Here is a 9861-nt window from a genome sequence, read left to right as displayed (position 1 = left end):
GAAAATCCGCCGGAAGGTGTACCCCAAGAACAGTACTACCAAAATGTCCCAAAAGAGGTGAGGGAGTTGGTGTTGAACTACATACTACTAGAGAGAAGACCCGTGACACCCAGGGAAAGGACCCCAGAGGAAACCAATGGAGGACAAGCGGCAGGTTCGGACCCGTGGGTGTTCGCGCCAGATCCATAGGAGGGAACAGAGCCCTGCGAAGAGGACCCTGAGCTCGCTGAGGAAGAATAACTATAAGAAGAAGAAGAGGAACCAGAGGAAGAAGAGGATCAACCTCAAGACATGGAAGAGCCTACCGACGTAGGGGTCAAAGTAGAGGAGAACCCGTTTGATATGTTCCCCGAGTTCCAAGAAAATGATGCAGACGAAGAATCAGGTTATTATGCCCCCACTGATGAGGGAACAGACTTCTATGCGCCTTCACCCACGATGATGCCTGCCGTCTCCGCTATGGCTTCGGAACACTTTGGAAGGGCAAATCTCCCTACGCCAGCTCCGTGGAGCATAGCCTTCAAGGCTCGATCTTCTCCGTTCAGGGTAGCCCCACTGCCTGTCACTTGTAAGGAAGTATTCAGGAAGATGATGGCCGCCGGGGTGGATTGCACTACTAGGGCTAGGTTGCCGGTCCCTGACTTGGTATACGCCTATAAGAGATGCCCGTTTCACCTCAACCAGGCAGGGCACACCTTAAACGAGTGCATAGCATTGAGGAGAAGGATTGTTAGTCTCATAGATGACAAGATCATCGCAAATTTATGGGGGCCGCATACCTTGCTGGTCCATGACCCCATCGCCCCGGGAGAGGGAGTCACCCCCGAAACCCAGATATGGCGGTACGATTTTGCTGTCTTTGAAGAATCATATGCTCGCCTCTTCTCGACTTTAGCCTCATTGAACAGAGTCAGGCCTGTGGAACCTGCCTACTAGCCCGCACCGATAGGGCCAAATAGAAATAAGTTCTGCCTATACCATACTGGAGCCAGGGGACATGATATCGAAGAATGCCATGATTTCGAGATGAAACTCGAGAATATGATCAGGACCGGACAGATTTTGGTCCTACTTCCACCGTGGTTCTAAGCAAAGGAAGATCCGACAGAGAAAGCAAGTCCACAAGGACAACGGCTTGCAAGAATTATACTTTTGGGTAGATACCAGGTGTCCCATCTTTTGAACAAATGTTACCCCCGCCGTCATAAAATGTAAAGGAACCACGCCGACCTGATGTCCCAATGGAAGGATACGGGAAGCCACTAGTCGCCCGTGGGGATGTCTGTAGCTAGGACTAGTCAAAAGGATATTTAGGAGAAATGTATATCCTGATTTGTAATCGAACTACGTAGGGCCTGATTTCCCACGGTGGGATACGTAGGCAGTCTACGTAAGACTCGGTCCCTTCCTGTTTCAAATTTTAAATTCCCCATCCGCCTAAATGACAGGACCAAGGGCTCGCCATTCTAAGTCAACTGCAAGGCCACCAAACCAAGACCCACCCGAACGTAAAAACCCACAATATCCCAGACTTTAGAACATCGGATCAAGAGTACTCAAGCTTCAATATACGATCTTATATGCTACTTGTGTGTTGAATGTCCATATTTGACATTTTGCTTATATAATTGACGTACGAGAACTAACTCTCTTTACCGTTGAGTTATTTTTTGCCTTATAGAAAGAGGCCAATTAGTGTGATATCGAAAGCTCGCATATTTCACGAGATCCAAAGCCGCGATATCATCCCTCGCCGACAAAGGAAAGGACAAAATGACTGGTACTCCCGAGGAAACAAGAAATGAGCTCGCTCTCCGCAAAGGAGACACCCTGGACTCGCAAGAGGCCGCCTCCCAAGAGGATGTGATTGCAACATTGTTAACCACCGTCGCTACCCTCTAGGAGAAAGTAGCCCGGAGGGAGGCAGCCGATGCAGAGAACAACACCACCGAAGGAAAAACGGCCCCTCCTCCCTTTCCTTCGTTAAGTTCCTGGCTTGCTCGGTCATTTTCCCATCTACCCGCCAAGAACCATGCCCCCACCACTAAACATCGCTAACCCAAACCATGCTGGCCCCTCTTATTGTACTCCACCGCCGGTTAAAAATGCTCAAGCCCCAGGGACCGCTCACTCAGGCCCCACGTATCAAGCCCCTCAATCGGTATTCTTCAATCAAGCAAGCCAAGCACATGCACCAGCCCCACATGCGGGACAAAACACCAATACCCCGTTCAACCATGTCATCCCCCAGGTGTCCTTCTTCACTCCCAACATGTCAAATGAGTCCTCTCCAGGACATAAGGAACTAGATCACTAGAAGAGATGGAAAGGATTTGGAGAGCTGAACGGGATAAGCGAGAGAAAGACATGGAGAAAAAGATGGAGGAGCTACTACAAAAATCCACAAGGTCTACAAGGAAGGCGATAAGCTTGAGATATGACGTCCTGTGCATGCACCCGAATCTAGACATGCTGGAAGGGTTAAAAATTCGAAAGTTTAAATCGTTCAATGGCATAGGGAACCCCAAAGCACACCTCCGTTCATACTGCGACCAGTTGGTTGGAGTAAAGAAGAATGAACCCCTAATCATGTGATTATTCAGTCGTAGCCTGATAGGTGAGGCCGCGGAATGGTTCGCCACATAGGATATGCGCCAGTGGATCCATTGGGAAGATATGGCAGAATCCTTCGTGGACAAGTTTCGGTTAACCATCGAGACCGTGCCAGACCGCTACTACATTGAGAAGGTCTAGGAAAAATTCGAGAAAATTCGAGAATTCGCCGGCAAACAGTGAGGACGAGGCGGCAAAACGAGTACAACCACCAATTAGGCGAGCGAGAGCTCGTCTCCGTATTCATCAGCTTACAAGAGCCAGATTTCTATGATAGGATGTTGTCAATAGCCAGAACGTCGTTCTCCAAATTAGTAAAAATGGGAGAAGCCATAGAAGACGACCTTAAATCTGGGAAGATCGTTGGCATGTTCAACAAAGCGTCTGGACAGGATGCCGCGAGGATCTTCCACAAAATGAAAGAGGACGTGGCAAGCATATCCCACATCGCCGACCAAAACACAAAAGGACCCACACCTTCCTATTAAGCCTCACCACTCCTGAATTACCATACCCCTTCATACAGCCTAGCACCCGTGTATTACATGCATCCAGCATTTATCGCTACCGTGCCAGCATATATAGCTCCACCCGGTGTCTGTGTATCCGTCCCGTCTTACCAGCCACCATCCCAACAAACATACCAACCACCACCGCAACAAAACTATCGCCCGCCGCAAAATAACCCCCTTCAAGCATACCAAACCCAGAACTACCAAAGTCAGCTGCCACCTCCTACATATAATGTGCCACGTTCAACTTTCGAGAATAGGCCTGTGAGGGAATTCACGACGCTCCTCGAACCAAGGGCTAAATTGTTAGAAAGGCTGCTGGCCGCAGGGTTGATTCAGAAGGCCCCGCCTAAGTTAGTACAACCCGGAGTCTGTTTTATAGGGCCGATCAAACTTGTGCTTACCACTCGGGAGGGGTCAGGCGCAGCACAGAGGATTGCATAAATTTGAGGCACAAAATCCAAGATCTGATTGATTAAAGGGAAATCATCTTGGAAACCGCTGCCCCTAACGTGAACACGAACCCATTTTCAAATCATGAAAATGGCAGGGTCCACGATAGAAAGGGAAAAAGACTAGGAAGCTTGTGCAACGTTGTCCCCCGGAATCACCCAGCCTCTGGAACATACAGTGGCTTCCCGTATGCTCCAAGAATGTCCCAAGTTCAAAGTCTTAATCCCCAGCCCGAGGGTTCCCAAGGCCATGTTCAGAACCTTGGTCCCAGTACCCGTGGTGATCTTGATAGCACAACCATCGGTGAGTACAGAACCGGGCAAGAACGGTCGCGCATGTTGGCCCAAAATGCCACGAATGACCCAAAAGGGCGACGACCCGTATTTCTGGCGGGGAGGTGCTACATTTGAAGAAGACACCGAAGAGTTAAGTGAGAGATTTAGGCCGAGGCGGTGGCCCATATCATTAGGGAACACAAAATCTTCTTCTCTAAGGAAGAGTTGCCCATTGAAGGAACATCCCACAACAAAGCCCTCCATATCACCCTAGAATGCCGCGACAAGGCCGTAGGAAGGGTACTGGTGGACAACGGGTCAGGCCTCAATATCTGCCCCGCTACCACCCTGACACAGCTTGGTTACGACGTGGGAAAGATCCGCCAGAGCGCGACAAAGGTCAGGGGGTTCGATGGAGCCTTAAGTGACTCTTTGAAAGAAGTCGACCTACAGATCCGGGTCGGGCCTGCCTCCTTTACAACAGAGTTCCATGTCATGAAAATCACCGCCAATGACAACATGCTCTTGGGAAGACTCTAGATCCACTCTGCCGGTGCGTTACCGTCAAGTCTGCACCAGGCCATAAAATTCGAGTGGCAAGGATAGGAAATTATTGTGGCAGTTGAGAGGGATGTTCAGAAGCCGCCTTACAACACCATCTCCATGATTGAAGGGAATCCTCACCTCTCCAATCTTCACATAGTGGAACACGCAGGGGCCACCCATGCAGAAGAAGAGGTCGGTAAGCCTATACCAACCGTCTACCGGATAATCGCCTCTACCATGCTGAGGAACAGCTTTGATACAGGAAAAGGCCCAGGGAAGAATCTCGGAGGGATAACGGGTCCTGTACCAATTCCAAAAGAAAACTACCATTTTGGTCTGGGGTATGCCCCTGACGAAGATGAGCTCACAAGGGCAATTAGGAGAGAGTCCAGGGCAAGAAAACTACATCGTCCAGTCCCAAGTTTGTACCAGTCATTCCCCAAAAAGATGCTGATGCTGAATAAAGAAAAAGCTGGTGAAGTTCTCAAATTGCTATTTCAAGAAGTGGGATGCTTCGCGGTAGGTGAAAAGAGTCAGGAGACGCCCAGCATACGCAGTTTGGGACCGAAGGAACACTTGAAAAATTGGGTGGCCAGCCCCTCTTGGCTTCTCGGTAGAGAGATGGACTTTTCTTATCATAAAATCTTTTGCTAAGAAATGGCAGCATAGGCCGAGGCCTGAACGATCGACCCTTTTTCCCAAACGAAAGCTTTTTTTTTGCGGTGTTTTAAATGAGAATGGTCCGATGTTGTTCCGGACCAGGAGTTGTAATCAGTTGCCGCTTTGAATTAATGAAAGCCTCATAAATCACCGTCTTTTATCGATTAATAATAATCGCTGTTCTCGCTAACTAAGTAATAAAAACCTATAATAAGCCTAGTTTATTTTGCCATACTTTTTTCAGTAGAAATCATAATAAATTGACCAAAAGTGTCATGACATGTCACGAAACAAGTGAAGAAGGTGACCAGCAGGAGTACGAAGAGTACGACGAATCAACGATGATGCCAGAAGGGCTGGTGGAAGAATTAGAAGAGTTGGAAGAAAAGTAGAAGCCAAATATGGATGAAACTGAGGTGATCGACCTCGGTGACAGGAGAGATGTCAAGGAGACGCGAATCAGCGCTCACTTGAGAGCTCCCCAAAGAGAAGAGCTCATAGCTTTACTGAAGGAGTATGTGGACGTCTTCACTTCGTCGTACGCGGATATGCCAGGGCTAACTACTGAGATAGTGGCTCATATATTTCCCATTAAGGAGGGATTTTCCCCAGTCAATCAGAAAATGCGAACGTTCAAAACAGACATGAGTATCAAGATAAAGGATGAAGTCGAAAACAGATCGAGTCAGTGTCACGACCCAACCCGTAGGCCATGACTAGTGCCCGAGCCGGACACTCGTATACACTTGTTATCTATAGTCACACACTCCGCTAGCATGCACGAGCCGATATAAGTATAAAGGCAAAACATATGCAAGTCGAAATACTTATTTTCCGAGCTACGGCCCCTATAACGATTAATATCGCACCGTAACCTAAGAAGGCGGTCATATATATATAGGGGACATCCCAACAAAACCTAAGCCGAGAAGGCTACCTTTATACACAGCTGCCATGATAAACATATATATAGCTACGCAAGCCGACAAGGCTGCCACTACAAATGGGTACGCCCCAAACACAAGTCATAACCATATAACAAAACAACAACCATACATAGGCCCACACTTGTGACCACGACTTCTCTAAGAGTGACAACGACATCATATGACGGGGACGGGGCCCGCCGTACCCTAAACAACAACATATATATACATATCAAAGGTTATACCATGAAACTATGCTCCGGAACAAAGAGCACTGGAATAAATTTAGTAGATATCCTAAGCCAGCGGATCTCCGAAGCGTGTGTCCGTACCTGCGGCATGAACGCCCAGCCCCCGAAAGAAAGCGGGCCGGTCATTAAATATGTACCGAGTATGTAAAAAGCGTGAAACATAGCAAAACTAATCATATCCGAGACAAGTGTGTATAGGACTCAATACAACAACGAGTTTCATAAAACTTACCTTTAAACATACTTCATTTATATCGTTCTCATATCAATGTCAATATAATGCTTTATAATCAAAGCATAATCATTCCGTATATAACATATATATAACGTGTCCCGGCCCTTTAGTAAGGGACTCGGTATTTATAATCATAACATCATAAACGTAAGCATATTAGAGTCCCGCCTTTAGTAAGGGACTCGGTAATAAGGGGAATATATGCCCTCTGGCCTCCATCTCCAAATCATCATATCATCACATCATCATCATCATCATATATATATATATAACGTGTCCCGCCCTACAGTGAGGGACTCGGTGAATAGTATAATAGATCGGCGCACGAGAACGTACCCGGCACAGGACTCGGTGAAGATATAGCGGTAAGCACGAGCAGAGTAATAAGCAACCACATATATATGTAAAACATTTTAGACTCGTGAATAGTAACTAAATCAATTCTTGGACATTAGCATGTTACATTATATGAAAACCAAGCATACCTATGCAATTCCTTTTAAAAAAATTAGAACTCTTGTACATTACATACTAGTCCATCATGTAATAAATAACGAGATCATATTTCAACTATACCAACATTTTCAACATTACGGACGAACAACAATCATATATCATACTAAGAGTTAGAGAGTGGAGTCACCCCGAGGCTCGTATTATATCTTACTTACGTCTAGGACATGCGAAAGAAGGAAGGAATAGGCTTTGCGTACCTTTAGCGTTTAGTCGTAATAATAACTTGTACTTGCTGCCCAACAACACTTAGCCTATATCAAGATATCAAGAGCTATAATTAGTATACAAGGGATTCCAATACGCACCCGACGCTCACAATCCTTTCAAACATTTAGACGACGTTCCGCTCGCATTCAAACCAACTAGTGCTTACAATCCAACATTGCTACTCATTCCTTCTCATATCATTTCAAACTTGTTTAACGTGACTTAGGGGGCTGTGGTCAGCTGGTATATCATTCATTCCAGCCCAAAATCACAGCCAAACAGCACATGCACAATACCATTTCACTTGTACTATATGTTCATAACAACATTCAACAATCAACAACATTACTTTCATTTCTAATCTTAAAACAGTCCCACATTTGGACTGCTTATATCCTTCAACATGGTTGGTTTCATTAACTCCTTAATTCACATATTAAACATACATACAATATACTATAATGTGCATAAAAACAACAATCCAAATTTGGCACAAAACAGTCCACAAATTCCCTAAAATGCCCCTTTTACACGCTTCAATGCCATTCCTACAACTTCATGATTTTCACCTTTATCCATACTACAACACCTTCAATCCAATCCCAATACATTGTACAAGAAGACCAAACATAATTCCATTCAAATCTACCACACATGGCTCATGTAAACTTTAAGAAAACAGCCCAATTCTAACATGCACATCATAAACCAATTTCTACAAATCTTAGTTCAATCACATATGGTGGTATACATTTATTATTCAACAATACAAGCAAAATGGAACCAACCATTGCTTCAACAAGCTCACAATGCCACTCAAGTTCAACCACAACAACAATCCCACAACAACATGCATGAATTACACATTTATATCATCATACAACACAAGAACAATAACCATTCTTACCTTTCAATCTTGTTCTTCTCACCTTGGTCTAAATCTTCAACTCTCTTGAATGCTACACCTCCTAGTCTCTTCCCAACATCTACCACACGTCCTTATACACTGAGGAGGATTTAATTTGCTTGGAAATTTAATTTTTTGGATCAAAATGAAGCAAGTCATTCTCGACGTATAGCCAGGCCGAGACTATCTCTCTCTCTCTATCTCTTAATTTCTCTACTTTGTATTGATGAAATGAGCTTTCAATTGAATTGTGAATCAGATATATCCCTTATATAGGCAGTCCATAATGTGGACATGTGTCCCACTCAAGTGGTTAGCCAATAAAGTTGTCCAAATCACAAGTGGGACCCACACGGCCACTTAAGCCTACTAATGATACAATTAGGCTCTTAATCTCACTTAGTCATCTAATCTTGGTCAATTAATCCTTATTCTTCAATAATGTTCTTATACCAAACGAAATCCATAGGCAATTGTGGCATCGGGCAATCGGAGGTGAAAACCCTTCCCGGGAACCCTAAAACAGCTTTGTCTTTTAACTTGTCGGACTTAGATTTATAATGTCCCAACGTAAAGATACGGGACATAACAGTCAGGAATAGTGAAAGTCACGTCCTACCCCACTCGTGACGAACGTACACAAAGGCCCAAGAAGGATAGAAAGATCTGAATCTGTGTGGACTACCGAGATCTCAACCGGCCCAGTCCGAAGGATAACTTCTCCCTCTCGAACATCCACATCCTGATAGATAACTGCGCCAAGCATGAGCTGCAGTCGTTCTTAGATTGTTTTGCTAGGTACCACCAAATACTCATGAGTGAGGAAGACGCCGAAAAAACAACCTTCATCTCCCCTTGGGGAGTCTATCATTACAGGGTAATGCCATTTGGCCTCAAAAACGTCGGCGCCACATACATGAGGGCTATGACTACCTTGTTCTATGATATAATACATCGAGAGATCGAGGTTTACGTGGACGATGTCATCATAAAGTTAAAAGAAAGCGCGGCGTATGCCGCACATTTGCGCAAGTTCTTCTACAGGCTACACAAATTCAACCTTAAGCTAAATCCTGCTAAGTGAGCATTTGGAGTGCCCGCCGGAAAATTGTTGGGGTTCATAGTCAGCGGCAGGGGCATTGAATTGGATCCCACCAAAATCAAAGCAATTCAGGAATTGCCACCGCCCAAAACCAAGAAGGGTCGAGTTTCTAGGGAGATTGAACTACATTGGGCGGTTCCTTAGCCCACCACCACGATCATGGAGCCAATCCTTAAATTACTCTAGAAAGACGCTCCCACGACCGGGATGGAAGAATGCCAAAAGGCATTCGACAAAATCAAGAGATATCTTTCCAACCCTCCCATTCTGGTGCCGCCCAGAGAGCCCTATTCTTGTACACCGCGCACGTAATGCTTTTTTGGCTATCTTTGCCCCGCATGACGAGGAAGGCAAAAAAGAGCATGCTATCTACTATCTGAGCAAGAAGTTCACATCACTCGCAAAGCGCTGACACGCCGTGTAGAAAATACATTGCGCTGCGTCCGACTGGGATCGCTCATAAGCTGAGACATTACTTGTCGGTGTTCACCACTCACCTCATATCCCGAATGAATCCTTTGGGATACATCTTCCCAAGAACCGATGCCCGGTGGGAAAGCCGAGCAGTCGGCGTATGTTAAGGGAATTCAAACATCGCATACGTAGCATAAAAGGCACAAAGGACAAGCCAGGGCGGGCCGGGGGAAAGCCTTATTGA

The sequence above is a fragment of the Lycium ferocissimum genome, chromosome 3 (assembly GCF_029784015.1).
Source record: "Lycium ferocissimum isolate CSIRO_LF1 chromosome 3, AGI_CSIRO_Lferr_CH_V1, whole genome shotgun sequence".
In the NCBI taxonomy this organism is placed as follows: domain Eukaryota; kingdom Viridiplantae; phylum Streptophyta; class Magnoliopsida; order Solanales; family Solanaceae; genus Lycium; species Lycium ferocissimum.
This window is presented reverse-complemented; position numbering follows the sequence as displayed.